This window comes from Melanerpes formicivorus, unplaced genomic scaffold, assembly GCF_026170545.1.
Source record: "Melanerpes formicivorus ecotype bairdi unplaced genomic scaffold, bMelFor1.0.p_v2 SCAF_1, whole genome shotgun sequence".
In the NCBI taxonomy this organism is placed as follows: Eukaryota; Metazoa; Chordata; class Aves; order Piciformes; family Picidae; genus Melanerpes; species Melanerpes formicivorus.
The window spans coordinates 48,685,264-48,711,435 of NW_027142353.1; the positions used below are offsets into that span (position 1 = coordinate 48,685,264).

At 42.3% G+C, this 26,172-nt stretch overlaps 1 protein-coding gene across 1 annotated transcript in view; it reads left to right on the forward strand.

Annotated features, from left to right (window-relative positions):
- The first annotated feature begins 1,281 nt into the window (after positions 1 to 1,281).
- The window catches only part of TRPC4 (transient receptor potential cation channel subfamily C member 4), a 176,835-nt gene continuing 151,944 nt past the window's right edge, over positions 1,282 to 26,172 (forward strand). Inside the window, exons 1-2 of the mRNA XM_068142478.1 lie at positions 1,282 to 1,840; positions 22,453 to 22,501. The gene's annotated coding sequence lies outside the window, so the exon portion shown is untranslated. The remainder of the gene's footprint in view (positions 1,841 to 22,452; positions 22,502 to 26,172) is intronic.

Genomic DNA, 26,172 nt, shown 5'->3' on the forward strand with positions numbered 1-26,172 from the left:
GAGGCTGCCGAGGACCGCGCTCGCCTCTGGGGCTCTGCTGCGGCTGGCGTCTCCTCCTCCGTGTTGCCCCGGGTTTGCTTCACCACGCTTCTCCCTCGCCTCCGCGGAACCTTAACCTGTAAGCTATTCGCCTATCGAGATGAGCAAAATCAGAAACCAGTGGCGTGCTGCTGGGTGAAGTCAGGCAGGTGTCAGCCTCTTCGGCGGGGCAGTGCAGGCAGGGACTGGGCCGAAGAGGAGGGATGCTCGCTCAGCCCAGGGGCTCGCATACGCTGGTAGATGCCCTTCCAAGCCCCGTGCAGTGTTCTAAGCCTTGTGCCGTGTCTGGACCCAAACCCGAGGCCGAGTCCAAGCAGAAAACAAACAAATAAAACCACCACCACAACCAACCCCCTCCACAAAACAAAACGAAAAGAAAAAAGACCTGCCTATCTTGTCGTGCATCTCTGTCTTAGCACGTTGCATCTTTTTCTTACCACTTCTAAGCTCGTGCATTCAAGTTCTGTTAATTTTTAAGGAGAGAAAAAGTAAAGTGAGGAAATGGTGCCTAGTCTCATTCCCTTCCCTCCTCTTATTATGAATAGCGGCTGCCGCTCGGTCCCGCACAGACTCCTGTTAACATCCAGGGGCGAGGCTGGGGCAGCTTAAGGCCAGGGACCTACACCGCTGGACGGTGCGCGGAGGGGCGCACCAGAGGCCAGTTCAGCTCGAGCGGCACCGTCAGAGCTTCCACCGCGCCGCGGGAAGGAGCATCGCGAACGCTACCGAGACTAAATCTCATCTCCGGGCTCGAGGAGCGCCGGGAGAGCCTCCGCAGAGGTGGAATCAGAGAGCCCCTACCGCGACTTCATGGGGCGGTTTAGCTCTTTCCCAGCTGCAGCGGGATGCTGGTGTAAACTTTCTGCGGAGCCGGCAGCCGCTCGCTGGCTCGTTCCCCTCTGAATGGTCCCGGGCGGTGCACGTTCTTCGCTCACCCACGAGCCTAACTGCAACTGGAGGTGGGTGTCTGCTCGCTCCTTCCTCCTCTTCTCTCCCTGGGGTGGCATTTGGGTGAAGAATAAGCAGCGCAACACCTGCCAAGACGCAGAGCGGGAAGGGGGTGGCCGGGGCAGTGCGCGGAGCCCCGCGGAGTCCAGCGCGGTGCACGGCGCGCCCGCGGGGGGGCGCAAGCGGGCGGCACCGGTGCCGGCGAGGCTTGCGGGGGGTTGGCGGGGGCAGCGCGGCGGGGGCGGCGGCGGCAGCAGCAGCGACAGCGGCAGGCCGGGCGGGCGGAGGGCGACGGGACGGGGCCCTCTGAGGCAAAGCTTGCCTGCGTCCGAGGAGAGAGCGCATCGGCGAGGACGGAAATCCCCAGCGTTTGCCCCTCTGCGCTCTTCTTTCCTTTTTTCTTTGGGTGTCTTTCCTCCCTCCCATGTTGCGCAGCCCGCGCTCCGGAGGGAACCGTCGCATGGGAAGGAGCTGTTACTTTTTACAACCAGCATGAGGCTCCCCGAGGGAATGAGTTGCCTTACTAAGCAGCCAGGGAAGAAGCTGCCTCTCATCTGTTGCACCGAATCCCGGCTGCAGGCGCGGTCCCCTCGGCTGGAGGTGACGGACACCTGCTAACTCGTGGGCGTGTAACCGAGAGTGGCTGCACGTGTGGCAAACATGAAGAAAATAAAAGTAAAAATGGGGAAAAGTGGCTGAAATGGACGAGACCCGGTGAAATAAAACAAATACCTTTTAAAGGGATTTAATTTACAAAACGATTTGAAAACGGGTACTACTTTCAAGGGAAAATGTGACCAGTTAGAACTGTTGAAGGGAGATGCCGGCTGTCAACGCGTGCACCTAAAACCAAGTAAGTTCTCGTCGAGTTTAATATATTCTCTCTCTGAATCTTTAATTACCTTCTTCCCCTTCTACAAAAAGAAAAAAGAACAATAATAATAATAATAAAAAACCCACAAAAAAACCAAAGTCCTTAGGACGGTCTGAGATAACTTGTAACTTTTGCGCCTACTCAAGCATAACGCGACGTGGTGCACCTCTTTGGTCACAGCCCAGATGATAATTAAGATTCCTTTCTTTTGCCTGATGTAATAAACAGGCCCTGCATGACTCGGTGGCTGGGTGAAGTGTGACACCTGCAGGACAGCAAAGCGCACGGGGGGCTGGGGGAGGGAGCGGACAGGGGGCTGCTCCCCTGCGGCACAACGAGGAGAGGGGTTGGGAAGCCCCGCATCTGCCATCCGCTCCGGGCTGAAGCGAGGGCGGGCGCAAGTGGCAGCGTCGCTGGCCGGCCCTGGCACCGCGACTCCCGACGGCCCGGACGGGACCGGATGCACCCTGGCAGCACGGTGCCCTTCGCCTCGCCTTGGGGGGCTGGGGCGAAGCGAGTACCGGCGGCCGCAGCTAACGTGTAACCCTTGTTTCCCGAGAGAGGACCTCGGTCCCCGCCGGTACAGTCCGTAGGGACCCTTCTCTTAGGGTTCTTGCCAGAAAGCCCAGGACTCAGGTAGACAGGAGAAGAGGACAGTGAAACGAGCTGAATGAAGCTCCTAGAGGACGTAGAGGGGTGGGTGGGATTCATCCCTGCGTTGGGGTTACAGTTGGCTGTTGCGGCAGTCGGACAGAAGCCATAGTCCTGTTGAAAGAAGCAGATGATGCCCTGGATACTTAAAAGCTGACAGAAAATCACACCGTACAGAGGGGCAGAACAGTGAAATTCACTGCAGCTGGCAAAACCTGCATCATTGTTAATCCAGTATTTCCCCGTTTTTACAAGAAAATGTCATTTATGCACTTTTTGTATTAATGGACTCAATCGAGTGATTTCCTGTTAGCATGGCAACCAAAATTTATTTCCCTAAGTGTGCTTCCTAACCGGGATGGTTTTTTTCCAGCACCAAACCACCTTTTAGGTGGAAGTAAATAAAAGCAATTTCTAGTCTGTGTTTTTCTTTCAGAGAATGAGTACTCCTCAAAAAAAAAAAAAAAATCCAACAAAACAAACTAGCAACAAAGAAAAGTTCAAAAGAGATTGCACCTTGGTTTTATTGGAGAAATAAATGCATCTTTGTATAAGAATCAGTGCACATATAGGTTTCCTACAGAGTACAGTATAGACAGAATGGGAAATAGTTTAACTGTTATGCACTAAACTAAATGTCAACATTACAGCATCCTTAAGTCCAATTTGCTTGAAATTTTGAATGGAATTGTACTGCAGTGCCATGGCATATTTTGGTGTCTACTTTCTCCAAAGCTCAGACCTGGATAGCTTAGCAAGGTTATTTATGCAAACATATATCTTTTCCCCATAATTCAATCTTAAGCCTTAAGCGAGAGTTTTATCTGCTGTTAGAGAAGCCAGGCACCAGGGTGAGAGTGCTTTATAACTGACTTAGAATGGCAGAAATTCAGGATGTACAGGAGAGCTGAGTTTACACCATTGTTTTCAGGCAAGACTCAGAAACAGGTTTTGTCAATGTCAGAATACGTGAAGCTGTCATGGCATAGTTGGGTTTCCTTTAGTGTTGCCTTCCATACTGGAAAACTTTGGGTTTGCTTGTGGTTCTTTCCTATAGCTATGCTTTTGTGTGTGTGTGTGCATGTTTTTGTTGTTGTTGCTTGGGGTTTTTTGTTTTTGTTTTGTGGGTTTTTTTTTTTTTTTTGTTCAGACTTTGGAACAGATGAAACTGTATTTGGAAACAGCAAAACAAAAATATGCCTGTCTTAAATTCAGCTTCAGCCACTTATTCTGCCTCTATATATAGTAGTTATTGCCCTTAAAATAGCTTTAGAAAGAAATTCCATTTCTTCTTCTCTCATCTTATTTAGAGCCAAATACTGCTTAAGTCAATTGAGGCCACTACAGCTCTGATATGATTTTGCTTATCTATTTCTGAGTACACATGCTGAAAATTCTGGTTTCCAAGGAGTGTGGCTCCATGCATGGTGAAAATGGATTTGCATTACTCCAGTGCAGAGAGTCCACTAAGTATGTATTGGAGGACACATGCCGAGAAACATATTAAAGGATCAGCTTGCACCTTTGTACATGTGTGTATTGTCTCACTTATGTGATAAGTGAAAATGAGCATGACTGGTCCTCCCAGCACCTGAGGTCTGGTCTCCATTCTAGTACACTATTTAATATGTCAGCTTTTTCTGGGATGTGATTCACCGGAGTGAGGTGGCAAAATGAACTGGGAACATCCTGTGTAGCATCTCTGCATACCCCTCATGATTCTGGTAATTCTGCTAAAAAGGACTGAATTCCTTTTAAAAGTGATTGGCTGAGCTACCATGCCCTTACAGAAGGGCAGCAGAGACTCTGGGAAGAAAAGATTGTCTGATAACCTGTCCAAGAAAAAGCAGACAAGAATACAGAAAGTGTTGTGTCTGTCCACTTAATGGTTTATGAGTGTCAGATTTACTTTTTCTGTTCAGATTTAAGTCGTGTTGGGTTATATTCTACTTTATCAAGTATGATAAATTACTGAAAGCAGGTAGCAGATAAAACTTCATGCATAAATCAATCTTCTATCACCATGTTTTGTGACAACAAACAAAATTCCAGGAGCCATCTGTTTAGAAGCCCTGAATTGAAGGGATTGAGGAAGATGTGTTCAAGAGGGGATTGGATGTGGCACTTGGGGCCATGGTCTAGTAGTTATGAGGTCTTGGGTGACAGGTTGGATTTGATGATCTTTGAGGTCTTTTCCTACCTTGTTGATTCTATGATTGAGAAAGATATGACAGAATTGGCTTTGCTGCACTGACGCTACCTTAAGTAGTGTAGCATAGTGTTAGTGTAACACCAGCAACAGCAATGCCAGGATCCTCATGTCTAACGGTGATTTGTGAATACAGAGAGGAAGGCTGAGCAAATTTAATCTTCTTTTTTGTAACAGATAGCCGTGCAGAAGGCCTTCACAGGTATGTTAGGTTTCAGTCAAATAGGTTTTGAAAATGTTAAAAGAGGAACACCTGGAAATTACATGATTGCTTTGCACAGTAAAGTTTTCAAAGAAATGTAGAAGTTCTTAGTGTGCCACATAAACAAAAGCAACAAATAAATGAAAAATATTCAACTACTACTGGTGAATATTCAAACTACTGTTTTGGTTTACATTTTCAAAGTACTTCTTCTGCTCCTTTACAACCACTTATTTCTAATGCAGATAGTGACTGGTGTGAGACAAAAACTGAAAAAGAACCTTGGATTAAAATTACTTTTTCTTACAGCTGAGCTATTTTTCAGCAAATGTGGGCTGAAGTGGGACAGGAAGCTTGCTTAAGTTTGAATGAATTTTACATATGTCTAAGAGTCTGAACCAACCAAATATACTGTCTAAAGTCTATGACAGCTTCTGCACTCATCTGAAAAGCTTCTCACATACCTGTGTATGTCAGATGAACCATTTGAATGCTATTATAATATTATCTTGTATATTACGCAGTGAGTAGAGAGTGGAACAGTAGATGGAGAAAGGTTTTTTCATTGGCCTTTCCTGAGCCAAGGGTTACAGAATTATTATGGAGCTACTGTTTACATATTGAAAACTTCTGAGAACCCCTTCCCTAGGAGGCAAAAGCCCTTGTCCTGCTGCTGGTGCATGAACAGTCAGCAGTCAAGCTCTGTGGTGGTGGTGCCCTTCAGCTCTTCCAGTCCATGCTGGTTTTCCATGACACAAACAATTATTTTTTGATTATTTTTTTAAAAAGTAATTACTTCTAGTAAAAATACATCATTCCTTGACTCAGAGTATTCTAAAGGTTATGCCACCTGCATTCAAAGCTAAAACCCAACTGGAAAAGCAGACACTAGGGTCTTCATGTCCTTGCCTGCCGGTCATGTGAATCACAGTTTAGTTTACTTACAACTGTCATTCTAGGAGGATGCTAATCTCCTGTGGGTCCTGTAGCATAAAGGCTATCCTTTTTGGATAAATCTGATGCCCTGAACTGATGCAAAATAGCTGTATTTTAAATAGTGAGGTGAATTTGTAGTGTCTCCCATTCCTGGAAAGAGAAAGGGAAAAGCAGATTGTGCTCATCCTCTGTGTTTTGTCTTCTCATTGTAGCAGAACAAGCATCCTCCCGAGGTGCCAGTCTCTCTTTTCTAACTATGCAGCAAGACCCAAAACAAGGAACGTTCCTTCTTAAGCTAGGTTAGCTGAATCCTAGCTGAACAGCAATGGTTAAGTAAGCGCAGAGGTCAGTAGATCCAGGACTAATGGTTGCTATTATCAGTCTAAAATGCATTTAAAAACAAACAAACAAACAAAGCAAGCAACAAACCAAAATATGCATACAGATGCACATGATCCAAGGTGTTGTGCAAACATTGACATAATCTGTAGATAGCATGGACTTGCTCGTTGGATGTACGCTTCGTGGAGTATAGAATAGAATAGAATAAACCAGGTTGGAAGAGACCTTCAAGATCACCGTGTCCAACCCATCAACCAATCCAGCCCACCTAAACAACTAACCCATGGCACCAAGCACCCCATCAAGTCTCCTCCTGAACACCTCCAATGACGGTGACTCCACCACCTCCCCAGGCAGCCCATTCCAATGGGCAATCACTCTTTCTGTATAGAACTTCTTCCTAACATCCAACCTAAACCTCCCCTGGCGCAGCCTGAGACTGTGTCCTCTTGTTCTGGTACTGGCTGCCTGGGAGAAGAGACCATCATCCGCCTGTCTACAACCTCCCTTCAGGTAGTTGTGGAACGTGATAAGGTCACCCCTGAGTCTCCTCCAGGCTAAGCAATCCCAGCTCCCTCAGTCTTTACTCATGGGGCTTGTGTTCCAAACCCCTCACCAACGTCGTTGCCCTTCTCTGGACTCATTCCAGCAAGTCAACATCCTTCCTAAACTGAGGGGCCCAGAATTGGACACAGTACTCGAAGCGTGGCCTAACCAGTGCAGTGTGCAGGGGCAGAATGACCTCCCTGCTCCTGCTGGCCACACTGTTCCTGATGCAGGCCAGGATGCCATTGGCCCTCTTGGCTGCCTGGATGCACTGCAATCTCTCTGGCCACCTCTGCAATCGGATTTCCTTGCACAAGATTCTTCAAAACATACAGTCTTATGGAAACCATCAATAACTACCTAAAACATTTGTCACTTTTCAAGTCAGATGTCTGGTTTTTATATCTGTCAGGGAAAGGCAGCATCTGCCAAAGAGCCAGCAGTATTCTCATGGAAGTCCAAGTAGTTAACCTCGGTTATGAGAGGAGTGTTAATACAACGCTGTATGAGCCCAAAATGAGTGGTGAGAAGTTGGCCTGGCCTGAGAGCTTTGCTGCTCTTTATGAGAAAGATGCAATCATTCTATGTGTAAGGACCTTCCTGTGGTAGACTTCATGTGGGATAGGCTGAAAATCCAAATTTCTCACTTTAACCATCACTTTATCAAAGTACAAACTTTCAATAAAAGAGGTTAGCAGTCCTATGAAAATCAATGCAGTCCTATGCCCATTAAATTAAAAACACACTTTTGCTTGTGTTCCTTCTGCATTGTTCCAAATCAGGGGAGGAATACTAAAGGATTCTGTTTAGAAGATGAAATTTGTAGTGTTTCCTAGCATACAGATTTTTTAGCAGATCAGCAGTTTGATATCAGACCTGAGAGTACTAGGTTATGAAGGGGATGTAACAGATTTACTTCCAGTGAAAATTCATTAGCATTTAATTTTTAATGCTAAAAATGTATATACTTTAAATTCAGTTTGCATTTGGCAATAGAAATTTTATTTCATGTAATTTATTTGCTATTATCTTTCAATGATAAAAAGTAGAACATGCCAGTTTAATTTTTTGAGCAGAGGAATGAACAACAGGATTGTAACAGAAGACATAGGGTCACATTGTGTCTTATTTGAGATTACTCAGTACACTTGTATATAATGAGGAGAGGCTATATATGTATGTATGAGACGAGGCTGAGGGAGCTGGGATTGCTTAGCCTGGAGAAGAGGAGGCTCAAAGGAGACCTTATTGCTGTCTACAACTACTTGAAGGGAGGTTGTAGCCAGGTGGGGGTTGGTCTCTTCTCCCAGACAACATGTGACAGAACAAGAGGACAGTCTGAAGCTGCACCAGGGGAGGCTTAGGCTGGAAGTCAGGAAGAAATTCTTCACAGAAAGAGTGATTTGCTATTGGAATGGTCTGCTCAGGGAGGTGGTGGATCACCTCCATCAGTGGAGGTGTTTAAGAGGAGACTGGATGAGGCACTTGGTGCCATGGTTTAGTTGATTAGGTAGTGTTGGGTGATAGGTTGGACTTGATGATCTTGAAGTTCTTAGAATTCACCTAGTGAATTCTATTCTATTCTATTCTATTCTATTCTATTCTATTCTATTCTATTCTATTCTATTCTATTCTATTCTATTCTATTCTATTCTATTCTATTCTATTCTATTCTATTAATGTATGTCAAAAACATTTTTGCTAAGAAATCTTGAAAAAACTCTAAAACAGAATTTTTTTGCTCTAAAGGTCAGTTGTTTTTTTTTTTCATCTAGCCACCACAAATTTGATTCTCAGTTGTAAACCAACCATCTTTGTTCCTTATGTAGTCACTGGAGAGAGACAGACAGTGGACAGACTAATCCATCTAATTCATACACTTTACGTAAAGTGAGAGGCATTGGGTATTTATTGTTTCTGAGAGTTGTTGGATTTTGCACAGCTGAAGCAAGGCAAGATGATTCTCACCCTAGTGGAATTAAACCGCCCCCAAAAAGCATATTCAGAGGGGACAGAAAATAGACATCTGTTGTCTTCAAAGGTGTATCAAGGTCCTGTTGACCGTAATGGCACTGATGTAGATTGTAACAGTAACTAGATAACTACAACACAATTCAAATATCCTGTTGTCTCTTCTTAGAATTTGTAGGAATTTGTGATTGGATTTGGTAGCTGAAATACAGCTTGTAGCTGTGCCAAAGGAAATGAGTGTCAACTGGACTCTTGTAAAAGAAGAACACACAGTTCTGGGCACTCACGTCATGTGAGTGCAAGATGTCTTCCTTCTGGTGGGAATGTGTAGCATCTGCTGAGGAAGGGAAAGCAGGCACTGATTCTATTCAAATGCTCTCAACATTGCCATCTCTACAGTGTACCTTAGTCTACTGAACACATAATTACAACAGAAATTATCTTTCAATGCTACATGGTTGTTTTAATCACTGTTCATGCAGAAATGATCATTATCATCAAAACACTTAAATATAAATTCTTCTGCTGTGCTTCATCAGACTGCTATGTACATCCTTGGAAAATGGCTAAAATATCCTGCTTGTGTATTGCTTACTATGACAATGTTTTGTTTTAGATTAGGAGAGATGTTTGATGGTAATCACTTAAGCGATTGGAGCTGCAGTCAATCACTTGTACTTGTTTATGCTGGCAGGGTGAGTTTGTTTTTTCACAGAATCATTGAATCATAGAACTGTTCAGGTGGGAAGAGACCTCTGAGATCATCAAATCCAACCACTCACCTAGAGCCTGCAATCCCACAACTACTTATAAGCTATGACCACTCAAACACATCCCTGAATACTACATCCAGATGTCATTTAGATACCTCCAGGGATGGTGGCTCCACTACATCTATGGGCAGCCTGTTCCAAACCTGATAACCCTTTCTGTAAAGAATTTTTTTCCTAATACCCAACCTGAACCTCACTTGACACAACTTGAGGCCGTTTCCTCTTGTCCTGTCACTTGTTGCATGTGAGAAGAGATTGACGCCCACCTCACTCCAGCCTCATTTGAGGGCAGTGAGGTCTCCCCTTGGCCTCCTCTTCTGAAGACTAAACAAACCCAGTTCCTTAAGCCATTCCTCATAAGGTTTGTCTTCAATATCCTTTACCAACTTTGTTGCTCTTCTTTTGTGTTCTCTAGTATATTCGTACCTGCAATGGGTTTTGATGGGTTGGACACGATGATCTTGAAGGTCTCTTCCAACCTGGTCTGGTCTGGTCTATTCTATTCTATTCTATTCTATTCTATTCTATTCTATTCTATTCTATTCTATTCTATTCTATTCTATTCTGCTCTGCTCTGCTCTGCTCTGCTCTGCTCTGCTCTCTTCTATTCTATTCTACTCTCTTCTATTCTATTCAATAAAACCAGTTTCAAAAGCATATTCTTTCCCTATGGTGTCTTTAACTCTCTATCAGATACCCTATGGAAGGAATTTTGGCCAAAAATATAAACCAAAAAAAGTTGCTTAGGCAACAGAACATTTGCCTGATTTGCTTTAAGCCTCTTAGCTGCAAAACTGTTATCAAAAGGCAGTAATTGCCTGTCCTTGAATTAATCTAGACACCTTAACATCAGACCGGTGAGTCAAAGTTAGACTTCATAGCATTTAGAGGGAACCTAGTAACTTTGAGGGTGATTCATGTGCCCTGTCTGGAAGGAAATCAATTTCCCTTTGCAGGGTATGTATTTCTTCCCATTTGTAGTAAAGGAAGTTCAGGCTGACAAACCAGCCTTGGATGTCAGTGCTTTGGATTCCGAAGTTAGCACATGTGAATCTCATCTTTATATTTCAAGTGTTATAAATTGAAGTACTTCATCTTGCCATGTAGTGACTAATAGAGCTTCCTAAATCTAGTGTGAGGAATATGCTATACCTAAGTCCTGGGATAATTTCTTATTAAGAGACATCAGGCTTAGTATAAAGCGATTACAAACAATATTTTGGTCTGACCACCTACATAAAAATATTTTATTCATAATTTTTTTATCTGAGTGATACTAACTTTGAGCATACTTGCCTATGCACTTAGGCCAGTTGTATCAAATACTGATGTGGTTTGAGATGATTACATGTGTTGCTTCAGTGTCTTATACAACCAAACTTTCCACATAACTCTTTCTTTCTTTCTTTTTTAAATTAAGGATTTGCTTCTTCCACAATCCTTAAGCACAGTGAGCAAGAGTTTGAACCTCTCTTCTTTGTCCATAGGGGAGGGAAACAGGGGATGCTCAGGGGTTGCTTTTCAGTGATCAGGCATGAGTCTAGCCTCAGAGCTGTACTGACTTACTGAAGTATTGACAGCACACACTGGATTTTGTAGGGATAGGTGAGGATGAAAGAAGGATTTCTCACTCATTCTGAGTGCTTCTCAATTCCTGGAAAGTACCCTAATTTTGTTACTGCTTCTGCTGGCTTTAGGCCAGATGGGAGCTTTCTTTCATCTGAAGAATTCCTTTGGGTTAACTGCAGACAGGATCTGGGTTTTTAGGTCTTTATAATTAAAAAAACCCCATCATGTGCATAAGATAGGACCTGGATCCTACAATCCTACAATCTGTTCTGTGATTTTATTTTGTTAAAGGAATGTTGCTCTAGTAACAGGCTGTTTCCTTGCTTAGTATCTTTAATGAATTCTTCCTGTTGTGCTCTTGTACGTTCACCCCCATTCCTTATTAAAGTTGGATTGCCCACCCAATATGTCAAGTTCAGAAATTGTAGGTGAGTTCTTAGTGGCACAAAGAAGTTTTAAATTTGACTTTCAGTGTTATGAAGCACCAGACTCTCTGGGGAAGAGCCAACCGTCTAACCCTGGGGAGTGGTTTAGGCCAGCAGTACACATGTGAGGATCTGCAGGTCTGTCTCATGGGATACATTCAAGGAACTCATCAGCTAGCTGGCCAATCCTCCAAGCTTCTGTAGTTCTTCAGGGTATTGCTAGTAACATCCAAAAAAAGAGACACCCAAGAAATGAGTAACCCAGAGCATTGTATCTTGCACTACCCAAAGTCCACATCAGGATCCATATTTTCAGGAAGAGGCTTTGACGAGTACAAATTTTCTGCAGTGATAATATACAGCCTGGCTTCTGTTAAAACCAAGGTTTTGCTGACTTTGGGGAAAGCAGCAAAGGCATGAATAGAATTCTTAGGAGGAGAGAAACCATTTGACATTTCAAAATGAGTATTGACAAAACAGTATGTGTTTTCATTTCAAAGCAGTCTCATAAACAAAGGGCAGTGAAGACCATGACACAGTAGAGAGACACTAGGGCATTCCAACAGACCAACTCACACTCACATTTTCCATGATATTCCCATTAACAGTTAGTTAATAGTCATCTTTCAAGGCTTTATTTCCTTCTGAAAACATAGTGGTTTGGTAGGCAAGTATATTAGGATGAAATGACACCTTAGTCATTTTATTGCATTAGTGTTTTCTTGCCTAATTAATTATTTTAACACTTTCTGTATAAACACCTTGCTAAAAACCAAAGCATACAATAAAAATTACCTAACCCAAATAACAACTCAGAATAGCAGAGCTTTATGGCCAGCACATGATGGAATTAGTCTTTAAGAAATAAAGTGTTACCTGTGGTTTTGTAATAAAATATATAGTTATATTTAATATTTCTGGCAGTGGTATCTTCAGACACCAACATAACCTATTTACAAAGTATATTTACAGGTTCTGTTATTTGGTTTTGTGGGTATATATTCCACATACAAGGAATATAAAGGCAGTTAAACGATTTAAGCAAAATAGTGAGATTCCAATAGTGATTCAAATTGGAAATAAAGGTGCTGTGATCTACAGTTTCTCACAAGGGGGATTCTGTAGCAAATTGGCTGGGGACTCCCAGCTTGCTACCTTTGTCTGCTATCTTTCCACATGCTGTAACTGTAAGTCAAGTGGTACTTGGTTTGGAGAGGATTAAAGGGCCTCTCCCTTCTCATGTGCTCCTCTCCTGTAGCTCAAACTTGTCCAGAGAAGGGCAACAAGGCTGGTGAGGGGTTTGGAGCACAAGCCCTATGAGGAGAGGCTGAGGGAGCTGGGGTTGTTTAGCCTGGAGAAAGGGCAGCTCAGAGGAGACCTTATTACTGTCTACAACTACCTGAAGGGTGGTTGTAGCCAGGTGAGGGTTAGTCGCTTCTCCCAGGCAACCTGTGACAGAACAAGAGGACACAGTCTCAAGCTTCACTAGGGGAGGTTTAGGCTGGATGTTAGGAAGAAATTAATCACAGAAAGAGTGATTGACCATTGGAATGTTCTGCCCAGGGAGGTGGTGGAGTCAGCATCACTGGAAGTGTTTAAAAAGAGGCTGGATGATGCACTTAGTGCCATGGTTTAGTTGATTAGATGGTGTTGGGTGATAGGTTGGACTTGAAGGTCTTTCCCAACCTGGTTAATTCTGTATTCTGTCACCAGGCTGTAGCTTTTCCTTGGCTCAGAGAGGACTAAGGGGTCTCTCTCCTTTTGTTCCCAATTCACTGGGCTGTAGCTTTCCATGGCTTGGAGAGGGCTAAGGGACCTTTCTCCTCTCATCCCCACTTCATGGGCTGTATCTTTCTGTGGCTTGGAGAGGGCTAAGGGCCCTTGTCTCGTGCGCAGTGCTCTGAGTGTTGGTTGCCTTGGTCCATGTGCAAGGCTCAGGTGTGGTTTGCCTGCTAGGACAAGGTCTTCAGCTGCAACTCCAGCAGCATTTGGCTCTTGCTGCTTTTTCAGTGAGAACAAGGCAAATTGCCTACCATATGGGCTGGTTTAAATACTGTCTGAAGATAGTGCCTGTTGATAACAGAGAAACCTGATGGCTGAACCTGTAGAATGGGGAAAGTCCAAACATAGCCAGGAGCACACACAGATCACAGGTGTGTTATAAGGTTAATTACACATGCTACACATTTACCTGGACCATCTGGATCCCAGGAAATGTCCAGGTTTGCACATTCACAGGTGCTTAACCCATTGTCTGGGTTAGGGCCTGTTTTGGGGTCTGTCCCGTCAGGACAGTTTTGTAACTTAACCTTAATTCAAGAAAGTATTTAAACATAAACAAATATTGGAGTTCTACTGAAAGCAAAGTTTCAGTGGTTGCTGCTTGTTAAGAAAGAAACTTCTTTCCTTCATTCCTCTCTTCAGTGTGAGACATTTGCCTGAATCCAGGTTTAAGGAGTATAGTTTGAAGGTTCAGGTGAACACTTTCTATATGGTAACAAAGAAAAATATCAGTAGTATGCAAATTCATGTAGAGGATACAGCATCACTTTAGGAATTTCACATGTGCTAAAATAAACCTTTATTTAGAATAAACCTTTACTTAGAATAAACCAAACCAGGTTGGAAGAGACCTTCAAGATCTTCGCGTCCAACCCATCAACCAATCCAACCCACCCAAACAGCTAACCCATGGCACCAAGCACCCCATCAAGTCTCCTCCTGAACACCTCCAATGACAGCGACTCCACCACCTCCCTGGGCAGCCCATTCCAATGGGCAATCACTCTCTCTGTATAGAACTTCTTCCTAACATCCAACCTGAACCTCCCCTGGTGCAGCCTGAGACTGTGTCCTCTTGTTCTGGTACTGGCTGCCTCGGAGAAGAGACCATCATCCACCTGTCTACAACCTCCCTTCAGGTAGTTGTAGAAAACAATAAGGTCTCCCCTGAGTCTTCTCTTCCCCAGGCTAAGCAACTCCAGCTCCCTCAGTCTTTCCTCATAGGGCTTGTGTTCCAAACCCCTCACCAACTTTGTTGCTCTTCTCTGGACTCGTTCCAGCAAGTCAACATCCTTCCTAAACTGAGGGGCCCAGAACTGGACACAGTACTCGAGGTGTGGCCTAACCAGTGCAGTGTACAGGGGCAGAATGACCTCCCTGCTCCTGATGGCCCCACTGTTCTTAATGCAGGCCAGGATGCCATTGGCCCTCTTGGCTGTCTGGGCACACTGCAGGCTCATGTTCATCCTACCATCAACCAGCACCCCTAGGTCCCTCTCTGCCTGGCTGCTCTCCAGCCACTCTGACCCCAGCCTGTAGCACTGCATGGGGTTGTTGTGGCCACTGTGCAGAACCCGGCACTTGGATGTGTTAAATCTCATGTTGTTGGATTCTGCCCATCTGTCCAGCCTGTCGAGGTCCCTCTGCAGATGTTAGAGATGTTTCAACTATGCATATTTGCCCAGTACTTTGGCTTACAGATATGTAATTAATTATTTGGTATTTTTTCCGTTCCGTTGTCATAGCTATCTGATAAAACTCTTATTGTTACATGCTTTTGTTGTACAGGTAGCTGTTGTTAAACAAGCTCATTTAATAACCATAGATGCTATATTCAAATGCACTTTAAGCAGCTTGTGCTTGTTATAAATCTTCCTAAAAATCTCATATGCTTTGATTTATTTGCATACTTGTTTTAGGTTGCAGCTCTGTGTGCTCTTTGTGTGTGGGGAAATATAAACATCATTGGGTGAATTTAAGGTGATGGTAATGGCCAAAGTAATTTGAAATTCTAAGCACCCTAAGGTGAAATTTCACAAAGTAAAAAAGAAAACAGTTGTTCCTTCTCTCAATCATTGGTTCAGATTGAAGAGGTTGTTTTGAAAATTTGCCCCCTTTATTTCAAGAGAACTATAATGCTCTGGCAGCTCCTTGTTTCTTCTCAATAATTTAGCAGTTTATGAAAAATATATCATGTCTCCTTCTCCACTCCGACGCAGTCAATGCAATTACGAATTAGGGAGAATCTAGTCCAAAGTCTGCTATTGAGTATTCTTGAAAAATAGGTGGGCCTGAAACATTAATCTATCTGCCATCATTGCCATGGTTTCAAGCCAGGTCTGCTCTGTGTGATGTTAGGATGGCTCTCAATAATTTTCTCCTTTCTCTGTATAAATATTACTTTTCCTGTTGCTGTTCCCAGACTCATATATTGATTCTTTTCATGCAGAGAATCTTTGCTTTAAATACACTGCTAGGGTTGACAAGGACTAAAATCTCACTGCATCTGATTATAAGCATTCTTGTCTTTTTCTCTTGCTGCAAAATTTGCTTCAAGAATGAAAATTAAGTAGGCAATGGCGCATGCCATTTTTAAACCAAGGTTCATTTTCAATAGTTTGTAAAATATTCCGGAACCATTCTGAACAGTTTTTTTTATGGAATTGGCAAAAAACTGATTGCCCTTTCAAGACTGTAGCACATCAAAGCAAAAAAAAATAAAAATAAATCAGTCTTGGTATTCTTTTATAAGCAGAAGTCTAGTGTAGTATTGCATACACAGTGTGTTCAAGCTGTTACTCATACTTCCAGTAGATCACATATATTTCACTGGTGACATGGTTTTGTTCTCACATCTTATCTACAGCAATGTGCCCTGGTGTCCAAGGCCAATGGCATCCTGGGGTGTATTAAGAAGAGTGTGTCCAGCAGATCGAGGGAGGTTCTCCTCCTCCTCTACTTTGCCCTGGTGAGACTTCATCTTGATCACTGCGTGCAGTTTTGGGCTCACCAGTTAGAGGGAAGGACAGGGATCTGCTGGAGAGGGTCCAGCAGAGGGCTATGAGGATGATTAGGAGACTGAAGCATGTGCCTTATGAGGAGAGGCTGAAGGACCTGGGGCTTTTTAGTCTGGAGAAGAGAAGATTTAGAAGGTATTTAATAAATGTTTATAAATATCTGAGGGACGGGTGTCAGGAGGGAGGGGATAGGCTCTGCTCACTTGCTCCCTGTGATAGGACAAGGAGCAATGGATGTAAGCTGCAGCACAGGAGGTTCCACCTGTAAGGGTCACAGACCACTGGAACAGGCTGCCCAGAGAGGTTGTGGAGTCTCCTTGTCTGGAGACTTTCATAGCCTGTCTGGATGAGTTCCTCTGTGACCTGAGCTGGATTGTATGGTCCTGCTCTGGCAGAGGGGTTGGACTCAATGATCTCTTTGCGTCCCTTCTAACCCCTGACATCCTGTGATCTTGCGATCTTACCTACTTATGCCACCTGTGAAATCAGGTGTTGTATCATGAAAGAATCATCAAAAATTTTGTTTAGCTTCCACATCTTTGCTTTCTGACCTCTCAGTAACTCTTAGGAGTAATGGCTCGAAACACCACAATAAGGATAATTTTCAGTGTGGGCATTCCACTATCAGGTTTTCTAGAAAGGGTGAAAAACCCCAGTGTTTCTGTATTTGGATGGTTTTGCAAGAAATTATAGTGAGTGTCTGCATTCATAATTTGAAAGATGTATGGATGCCCAAATTGTATTCTGTGTCAAAATAGGCACACCCCAGAAGAACATATATGTGTGCTTATATGCTTACAAGAAAGCTTGTGAGGCACTTTAGAGTGTCAGGTAATGATAGGATTAGGGGGAATGGAACAAAAATAGAAATGGGTAGATTCAGATTGGATGTTAGGAGGGTGGTGAGACACTGGCACAGGTTGCCCAGGGAGGTGGTGGAAGCTCCATCCCTGGAGGTTTTTAAGGCCAGGCTGGATATGGCTCTGCCCACCCTGATGTAGAATGAGGTGTCCCTGCCCATGGAAGGGGATTGGAACTAGACGATCCTTGAGGTCCCTTCCAACTCTAACAATTCTATGATTCTATGTGTGCTATGTGACTGAGACACAGTAAAGGTTATTTATTTCTCTGGTAAGTGCAAGAGAAGAGCTATCTGGAGGGCAGAATACAGCCCATCAATATGTCCTTCTTGTGTACACAAAGAGTTTTCTTTTATCTCATTGTCTGGGAATATTTATCTCTACACTAGTTTATATGGTCTAAACCCTAAGTGTATGAGTTCATTTCTTGGCCAAATATGACTTCTTTGCAACCTAAAGCATATGAGCTGTGAATTTAACTGTAATGGCAGCCTACCAGGATATGGGCAGATTTTAACTATACAGGCACAGTTCTTTCCTCACGCATTTAGAGGCTCCCAGAAGGTGGAGGTTTCTTAACCGCCAGTAACTTCTGGGTATGGAGCTGACAGCCCTTACACTGTGCAAGCTTAGACACAGCTCCTTCTAAGGACTTTTTTCCTTAAGTCTAGTAACAATTACAGCATGACTAGGACTAAGCCAGTATCTTTAACTTTGCTTATTATCCAGAAAGAATTTTTTTTGGTAGACTATTTTGTAGAAATGATGCATCCATTTTAAAACACGGCAGTCTATTAATCAGCTCACCTAAATCTAATGAAATTTTGCAGTATTTGATCCTTAAATGAGCTGCACATGGCATCTGTCAGGGAAAACTTCTGAAGCGAGGCAGAATACTCTTGTGCTGTGCCACCTCAAAACTTTCTTGCTTCTGAATGTAGACACCATGATGTGCATGATATAAAAAGAAAAGGTAATTGATCCTTCGGGATCCTGCTGGTTCTTTCACAGAGAGTCAATGCAGCAGCAGAAGCCTGAGAGATGATTGTGTTTTATTATCTTCTGCACAGGAATGTAAGAACTTTTATGAGAATTGAGGAGGAAGATACAGGCACAATACAAAAAGAGATTTTAGAGTTTTAGAGTAAGCAGTGTATATCATCAAGCCAATCTAGAAAACATCAGCCTGGCCTGGCGCCTCAAGATGGTTCTTGTTGATTGGTTCAGAAAACTTGAAATATCTGATGTCACTGTCGTTGAAATAAACAGGAGACATAATCAATATTGTATCTTCTTGCTTTGTACCTCTTATCATAGTATCATAGTATCATAGTATCATTCAGGGTTGGAAGGAACCACAAGGATCATCTAGTTCCAACCCCCCTGCCATGGGCAGGGACACCCCACACTAGATCAGGCTGGACAGAGCCTCATCCAGCCTGGGCTTAAACACCTCCAGGGACGGGGCCTCGACCACCTCCCTGGACAACCCATTCCAGGGCTTCACCACTCTCATGGTGAAGAACTTCCTCCTCACCTCCAGCTTCATTCCATTCCCCCTAGTCCTATCATTACCTGAGATCCTGAGAAGTCCTTCCCCAGCCTTCCTGTAGGCCCCCTTCAGATACTGGAAGGCCACAATTAGGTCACCTGGGAGCCTTCTCTTCTGCAGACTGAACAGCCCCAACTCCTTCAGTCTATCCTCATAGGAGAGGTGCTCCAGCCCACTGATCATCCTTGTGGCCCTTCTCTGGACACGTTCCAGCACCTCCACATCCCTCTTGATCATCTCTGTACTCAGTTGTCTACAAACACTGAACTAGCAGCCCCTGTTTTTCATGGAACTGTGAAGTAGCAGCAGGGGGTGACTTGAGCATAAAGGAACTGGATGGGACAAAGCCTTTGACTTGTCTGTATGAGAACATTTGAATTAGTCACAAACTGGTCCTTAGAAATTAATTTTCACCATATGTAGATAATTTATCCATTTCCTCTGAGTGCTAGCTAATAACTTATGCAGTGGTAACTTTCCAGATCGAGTGAGGGCAAGTGCTAATACCAAAACAAAATTAATAAAATGCAAGGATTTGACTGGGATTGCCAGCTCAGAAATTAGGACAATAGCTAAAACCTGTACACAAAACAGATTTGCTAGGTCAAGTGGAGCCAGTAGCAGCTGTTCTGAAGAGCACAGATAAAGCACAGACTCATTTTTGCCGAGGTCCTAAAATCAGGTCCATCATTAATTGAATGATATGCGTTCACAGACATGTTTCACAGTTCTTTCATAATCTTCCTCTTAGCTTGTTGTTTACAATCATATATTTAATTTTTTATCATTATGATAATTTTACCGTGTCATACACAAAAAAGAAAATGGCACAAGCTCTGTCCCAGTGTGGAGACACAGAGCAACCCGAGAGCATTAGGTTTCCTTCTCCAGCTGTCTAAACCTTGAATGCTAAAGCGAAGTCACTGACAAGCTCCATTCAAATATGCTAGAGGCTGAAACAACCTCTGAAAGTCCTTTATTGAATGAAAGGTCCTAGTTAGTCATATCTTAGTATCTCTAGACTGTTGACAATGAATCTGTTCCTAATCAGAAGGCTGAAATTGCTAGGAGTGACAACTGCAAGCCTCATCATCTCTTCCATTTTCCCCTGCTGCCTATGTTTCAGTAGTAGTCAGAAACATGACTGAGCTAAAATAAATACATGCTCCTGTAATGTTGAAAAAATCACAAACAACAACAACAACAACATTAAAAATTCTGTATCGAGTTTTAGTTAAAAAAAGAAAAGAAAAAGAAGTTGCTAGAGGATTACATACAAGATTACAGTTGTAAAATGTATTTGAAGTGTGAACAGAAAGCAAGGGTAATTAACACCAATTTAGAAGAAGATTTAGCAGCTATTCAGTTCCAAAAGATTAAGAGACTATTTAAATAAAATGCACAGAATAGTAGGAAGCACACCAGGGAATAGAGATTTTGAAGAGGTTTTACAAGTAGGTAAATCACAGAAGAGATGACATGAAGTGGAAGGTTAAAAGATTGAATGGTACAGTAAAGCCAGATCACAGTGAGTCAGAAGGCTAAAAAGTGTCACTTGCTCTGTCCTTTGCTAGTTTAGATGACCGAAGTGGGGAATAGCAATTTAACAAATAGTCATTTCTAGGGTATAGAATCATAGAATTGTAAGGGTTGGAAGAGACCCCAAGGATCATCTAGTTCCAACCTCCCTGCCACAGGTAAGGAAACCTCACACTAGATCAGGTTGCTCGAACCCTCATCCATCCTCAAAAACCTCCAGGGCTGGGGCTTCTCCCACCTCCCTGGGCAATCTGTCCAGCGTCTCACCACCCTCATGGTGAAGAACTTCCTAACATCCAATCTGAATCTACCCACTCCTAGTTTTGCTCCATTCTCCATAGTCCTATCACTCCCTGATACCCTAAAAAGTCCCTCACCAGCTTTCTTGTAGGCCCCCTTAAGATACTGGAAGGCCACAAAAAGCTCTCCTTGAAGCCTTCTCCTCTCCAGACTGAATAGTCCCAACTCTCTCAGTCTGTCTCTATAGGAGAGGTGCTCCAGCCCTCTGATCATCCTTGTGGCCCCTCTTTGGACATATTCTGGCACATGCATATCCTTCTTGTAATAGGCGCTCCAGAACTGGACACAGTACTCCAGGTGGGGTCTCACCAGAGCAGAGTAGAGGGAGAGAATCACCTCCCTCAACCTGCTGGCTATGCTTCTCTTGATGCAGCCCAGGATATGATTGGCTTTCTGGGCTGCAAGTGCACACTGTATGTATTAACCAGAGCTACTGAAATGCATTTGTAGTGTATCAGTACTGTTCTACTTATACACATGTATGTCTTCATTGCTTTCTGACCTGTAATATTTGGCTCATATAAACAGAAACCTTACAATTAGTGAATTTATCATTTCTTCAAACCTAGCTCTGAAACGATTTATTCCATGCACTGTGTGATCCCCCTATTCAGCTACGTTTTGCCACCGACTTCAGCCATAATATTACTTCAACTACTGAGTAATCATAATACTTTGATTTTTTAGCAGCAGTAAAAATTTAAAGATATGCAGTGGTGGGACAAACTGGTTTACCAAAATATTGGCAGTAGAGGGTGGAACATTTTACCATATACCATCTTGGAGATTTCACATGAAAGCTATCAAAGGGTACATGAGAATGTGCTTAAAATTGCCTGGGAAAGCACTAAGAAAACAAAATATGATAATACCACTGGAGCCTTAAATAACATTATCTGAGTGACATCGAAAGTCAGCTATGTAGTATCATGGATGTGATTGCTGAACTGCAGCAGTCCTGGCAGCTTCTGAGAATCAGATGAATCATACATTTGGGTGATAAAAAATTCTTAATCAAATTTGCTTCTCAAAATATTCTCTAGCTGTTGAATAAGATAAAACATGGACCAAGACCTACATGGAGTCCTGGTAGTCAAGCGGAAGAGGCTCCCAATAGAGAGAGGTGTAACAGATCTCTTAAAATGAATATACTTCACATGAACAGATAGACAAAGCTCTGCAACAACAATTCTTTTTTTTCAAATAGAACCAGTTGAAAGTGGAAGACTCTCATTTCAAGTGTCAACAGAACTTGATAATTTGTGTTTTTCAAAATGCTGTAAAAATTCTGTTGTTAGTTTCTTTAGAAGCCAGCATTGATTTCCTAAGTAGAGGGTATGGAAATCTCATTACTTGTAAGGAGCAACTCAGTTAATTTATAAACTGTGGTAGATTAAAACCTGGAAGATAATAACTGAAATTAAGAAAATAACCCTTGTTGAAGTTAATGGACTTTTTTTCAATTAATTTGAATACAATCACAGCCTTGCTGCCTCCATCTAAGTTCTTTAAAGCCTACTAGCTTGTGTTCGATAATGGCAGAAAGCACATTTCTAGGCAGTAACAGGAAGCATATAATTCATTGTAGTACTGTTCCAGACTCCAGCCACTTTCAGTGCATGGTCTTTCTCTGCCAGATACAGATTCCCCGTGTTTTGTAATCCTCTGCAGGTGTTTGTTCCATGAACTCATCCCATAGAATTAATGCTATGTAACTCATATGTACTTTAAGCATCTTCACAATAATTCAGCAATGAATTCCTCAAGTAATTGCCTGAGGACTCATGAGCATTTGTTTATCTTGAGCTGCCTTTGATTGCTCCTGGATCTCATACAATTAGTCAATGTCTGCCCTCTTCTTGGTACCTATAATTACACAGACCTATATTACACCTTTCATCTGTCATTCTTTTACAGAGTGAAGATTTGTATCTTACTTAGTCATTCCACTTCTGGAAGCTCTTCTGTAAGTTTAATCATTCTGCTGCTCTTCTCTGAATGTTTTCTGATGTTACTGGCTCTTTTTTTTTCTCCTTTTTTTTTTTTTTTTTTGGTAGATAAGGAGCCTAGAAATATGTGTTCAATCCTGTGTGCCTCTCTGAAACTAATGACACATACATTTCCATTAGTACGAGTGCAGCAAATTCTCATTGGCAGGAAATGGGCATATTAATTAGAGAAAAATCATCATATTTTTTGGGAAGCATGACTCCAAATTCTTTGCTTTGCCCTTTGTTATAAAAGAAAAGTTACAGAATACTTTATTTCTCCTGAAGTGAACTTGGCAGAGGTAGCTGAGATGTGGGAATATAACTGGTCATGACTCATTTAGGCTTACACAAGAAAGGAAGGTTTATAAAATATATTCTATTTTGTTTATGGAAGTCTGTTTCAATGCTGGGAGCATAACTTCTATTCTTCTGTTTGAAATGAAGATCAAACAGCTCTGTAAAATCTGAATCATTATCTTGTGGAAATGCTTGCTAATACTAGTAATCAGTCCTTTTAATTCCTGTACATGTGTTAAAATGCTACTTATTACTCACTTTAGCATATGGATGTAATGCAAATTGTACAAGAAATTTCATTATTCACTTGAACTTTCCCTGATTTTGCACTCTTATAATTCTCTGCCCAGCTGAACTTGTCATTCTGAGTTGGTTAAAAACATATTTCAGTCAGGCTGTGGAACTGCAGAATTTAAGAGAATAGGAATTTACTGAGTCATTTAATGCTGAAAATAAGAGCAGGGAGACTACCCACTGAGACATTTAGAATTTACTGTTCTTTTCTGCCTTTTGCACTCTAATTACATCTTTCACAAAGTTACAATACATTTGTTCTTCAAACTTGAAGTATAGAATTTCAATGTATGTGTTTCTCTTCAAGATATCCAAGGAAAACAAATCAGGGATCTTTTGACTAAAAGTCAATGGTTTCTTTGTTTTTCCTGTTTTCCTGTTGAAGGAAAAGGAGACATCATTTAATCTCAATTCTCCCATATCTACCTTGAAATTTTAGACTTTATATTACAGTACTGCTGAGACACATTCATAGTCAAGTTCCCACTCAGGTGGCATTGACAGAAACATAACCTGGCCATGGGCTAAAGAGATTCCGATTTTCACCAGAGTTCTGTTTGAAAACTTCACACATGGCAAAGAGCGATGTCAATTTTCAAGTAGAGGGAAGGCTGAGCAGGTAAAAGCCACACAGAAATCCCATGGTTGAACCATTTCCAGACATTGGGGAACCATTAACCATGGAGATGTATCACTGTCTACCTTCTCCATCCTGCCTTATAATAAATGTTTGATTGCCAACAGTACAATACTGATATGATTCTATTTGTGGCAGACATCAGGGGTGACAGTCTTGTAGTTCAGTAATGCCACAAAGTCTGTAACTCAGGTCACTTCTATATAATTTGAATTAAACACCCCTTTGTGTTTTTCATTTGTCTGTATAACTGAGTTTTCCTCATCAACTGCATCCCAAAGCTCATTCTGTTTTTGATGTGTTTTGATCTGGGATTCAAATAGTCATTTGATTCCAGCAGTGCCCAGTGTCTTGATCTTTTCATAGAGATTACACTATTTGACAACATTTCTCCATGCAAACCCTTGGGACATCATATATTTGCATTACTCATTCAGAAAGAAAAAGGCTCAACCTGCAGCAGAACAGTTTGACTTGCTGAAAAGCTCGACATGGTTACAGAACACCATAGATAAGCTTTAGTCATATATGACTAAAGAAAAAAAAATGTTGAAAATAGAAATGAAATTGTGACATGTACAGGATTCTTGAAGTCCCTCAGTCTTCTCTCTTGGGCATCAGTGATGAATAATCCTTACTGGTTTAGGTGACCATCTGCCATTATATGACCCATGAGGATTCTTCGTGTCCCAATCCAGTGTATGGGAGCCTGCAGTTACATGGCCCCAGATCTAACCTATCACCACACTGAGCACGTATTTCTGAAAGAAACATACATTTTCATGGCCACACACACAGAACATGGCTGACCATACAGATCAACACAAGCAGAACACAATGCTTTTATCAGCACTTGCACCAAGCATGCACATAAACACAAACACTACAGAATGTCTGATAGTGTTCAATCTCAGTTCTGGATGCTGTCCCTAAGCACTCAGTGTAGTCAGGAGCTGGTCCCATGGCTCCTGATCTACCCCCTGGTGCTGGCACCTGCAGATGTAAGTTCCTTCAGCTCACTGTCCCTCTCCAAGTGCTGGTACCTGTTAACCCTACTTGCCTGCTAGCCAGCTTGCAGTTTCCTAGCATTCAATCCCCCTCACTCAGATTTGAGAGCACACCTAAACAGAAGCTGGTTAGAAATAGTATTTATTGAGAAGAATGAACCAGACTCCTGTGATCAAGTTCAGGGCTGAGTCAGACAAGTATGCTGACCAGCAATCTGCCTAAACTTGACCTTTCTTTCTTATCCCATTGCCTCTTCAGTGCCCCATATTTGCTTCTTCCTGATTCATTGTGATCTCTTTTTTCCTGCTTTCAGTCATTTTCTAAACATCACATAGTAAGTTTTACATGTTCCTCAGCCCTCTGTAAAATATCCCATAATAAGTACTACACAATCCCAACAATGTCTTCCTCCTGCATCTCACAAGAAGTCCTTTACCCTGTAGGTAATAATGCCCTCCAGATGGCATGATTCTCTGGGAAATATGTTTTGCCTTGCCCTGTGTGGGTGGATTTTGCATCACACAGTGACTGAATCATTCCCCTGCAAGACTCTCTCCAGCAGCAGTCAGGTCTGTGTCTGCCCTTTGTATCAGGTGGAATATTTGGGTTCTTCCACCTGACATAATTCCTTTGGTCCTCATGGATCATCATGTTTACTGCAATTAGCCTTTAATAAGGTAATCTACCACATACTGTCTTCATGGTTAAATTACTGCATGAGTCAATTTGTTATGAGTCATGCTGGTGGCTACTTTCACCTTTTTAGTTCTCTCTATGAAAAGTCTTGAATTCCCACTATAATCCGTACCATAACTGAATAAAATCAGCTCACTTAAACTGGACAATGTAAAAGCAAATCTTCATTTAGGGAGAGGCAAACTTAAAGAATGCAAAGCAGAAAAGCGTTTCTAGATTTTGTCCTTTTTTTTACTTCATGCGGATATCGTTCTGATGATGTTATTTGCGCGCATGGTACTCCTTTGCTTTCTTCACTGTGTTGTGAACAAAAGTGCCCTAGAATTTCCCTAGCCCTTTCTCGGCATTTTTGGGCAAATAAGTGTTTCTGTACTGTTGTTTAGTATAGAAGTGATACTGTTTTCTTTCTCTTTACATTATAGTAAGAGCTTTTCAGCTCCCTGGGCTGAAGATAACAAGTGTGTCATTCAGTGTCTAGATGAATCTACTTGTAGCTTAATGTATTCCCTGATCAAACCAGACAATTTACACTGTCTCTTTGCCACTGATGCATTCAAGACTGATATTTCAAAAAATCCTGATTTACCTGGAAGAGTCTATTAGATGCCAGATCTTTTCTTTCTCCTCTACTGAATGTAAGTTGCTTGAAGAAAATGTTGCTGCTTCATTGTTTAAAATACCTGAAATCTTTCATTAACATTCATTATTCCTACT